Source organism: Phalaenopsis equestris, unplaced genomic scaffold, assembly GCF_001263595.1.
Source record: "Phalaenopsis equestris unplaced genomic scaffold, ASM126359v1 Scaffold000002, whole genome shotgun sequence".
NCBI lineage: Eukaryota > Viridiplantae > Streptophyta > Magnoliopsida > Asparagales > Orchidaceae > Phalaenopsis > Phalaenopsis equestris.
The window spans coordinates 79,213,063-79,215,491 of NW_018164444.1; positions in this window are offsets into that span (position 1 = coordinate 79,213,063).

Here is a 2,429-nt window from a genome sequence, read left to right on the forward strand (position 1 = left end):
AGGATTTCGGGGAGACGGCGGCGAGCGGCGCGGTCGTGGAGGAGCTGAAGAACGCGGCGGATGTTGGTCGCAGCGAGTTGGTCGGAGACGGTGATCATGCTCCGGCGCCGCCGGGAGTTGGCGAGTAGGTCGGCATCCGCATTTGTTTCGTAAAGGTAAAGATCAAAACTTTGGGTGTTAAATATAAAAATACATATGAATGTAAATTTATTCACAATATGTCATGACTCAATGCTCGCATTTGCAGATCACATTACTTTTAAGCTTAATATGACATAATTAAAAAGACTTTAATTGAGTTTAATTCCATCCCCATTAAAATGTACTCTTTCAAGCAAAATTCAAATCTCAAGGAATAAATTTAAGCTTCGGTGCCCTTTTTAATTGAGAGTACTCGCCTGTCAACATGAAAAAATTATTGCATACATACACCGCATGCAGAGATGTATGCGGTGTCCGATCCTAATCGTAGATCACGGTGATCTACGGTTAAGTTGCAATCAAAATTTTTTTGAAAAAAAAAATTAGAGTGGGGCCCACCGAAATATATCCTGACCGTAGATCACTGTGATCTACGGTTAGTATCGGACACCGCATGCATCTGTATGCGGTGTATGTATGCAATAATTTTTCGTCAACATGGGAGGTAACCAACTATTTGGCCTTCATCTATAGCAAGTATTCAACCCAAATCTAAGGGGCTATTTGGTTTGCTGGAAATTAAATGCAATGTTACTATGGTTATACTCTCAATTTATTTGATTCATTGTAAAATAAACATAAGATTTTATATAATTTTTTATTTGGTCTATTGAAAATAATATATATTAAAATATATTTTTTTTAGTTTAGCCTTGGCGAGGGGACTGGCAGATGGCTGACAACTGTGGGCTGGTGGGTGGTGCGGAGGACGATCGGCGGCAACAAACTATCTGCAACGACCACTAGCTATGGTAGTCAGCGACCGGTGGCGACAACAGATTGCTATCAGCAGTGGTAAACGACCGACTGCTGGAGGTGGCGGGCTGGGGCGGGCGTCGATGGCTTGTTGATAGCATTTTAGATAAATTGGTGTCATTCAAATTCGGCTAAATCAGCTGCAATTCACTCAAAATGAACTATTGTGTAAACTTCAAATTCATTCACACTTCACATTGTATTTGTAATTCTTAAAGCCAAACATATAAGTTTCTCAAATTTCTACAGAAGAATTATGACACACCAAAAATTCACTCCGCCAAATAGCCCCTAAATAAACAATAGTCCTCTGCACAACAACTCTAGTAAATTAACCAAATCTATCTAAAAAACAAATTTCTCCCAAATTCTCTCATACCATTAAGAGGATTAAACCAGGCATGGGTTCACTAGAATGATCCAGCATATACACCATCAATTCAAATTCTCTTTAATTTTTAGAATAAGTGTAGTTAGGTGCCATCACTTATCTCACTCAATCAATCCAAATAGGATGATTGAGAAGTTAGATTTTTTTATTTTTATTAAAATGTTTAGAATCACAAACCAAAGATGGCATGGATGGATGAGACAAGTGATGCACATGATGCAATTACCTCATAATCAAAGAGATTAGATAAAACAACACTCAATTTTCTGTCAGTTCTAAGTTGATCTATTGCTAAAATCCTAATGAAGTAAAGCAACACTTTCTTAAATGAATAATGCAAAATACTAGCAAAAAAATGTGCATGTTTATTTTACTTGAGAAACTTACCATGCCAAAAGCCATTATGTTGGAAAAAACATTAAAAACAATAGTAAATACATTCTATTAGTCCACATGGATCCCTCCATGCATTTGTAATATCTATATAGTTTAAAATTATATATATAAAAAAAACTCAATATGAGCTTTTGAACCCCATCAAATACTAATTAGACCATCAAAATGTAATTTTTTTTAGTAAATGTCTAAATATATTCTACTTGAAGCTTTGTCATTCAGAGATATAATCATATTAGAGTTTTCCTCAAAGCTTTTTAATAATCCTCAACACTGAGATTGTTAGCCATTATACTAAAGTAAAAGCTTTTTAATAATCCTCAACACTGAGATTGTTAGCATTATACTTTCCTTTCCTATATATATTAATGTTTAGAATTGAGTTTAGTGATCTATTATTTTCTACTTTTTCTAAGCAAATATAAAAATCACTTTTGATGCTGTTTTTAAATTTTATTTTATTATAAATACTTAAAATAAAACATTTTTGATATATTTACATATTGAATTATAATTTTAAAAACTAAAGTAATTTTAAAATATTTTAAAGGTTTTTTCAAACAAACCAATTTGTTTGTGAAAACAAAAATATAAAAACATGTGAAAAATATACTTAAAAAATAATTTTAAAACAAAAGCCAAGAAAAAAAAAAAAAAAAAAAAACAACAAAAATGATGGTAAAAA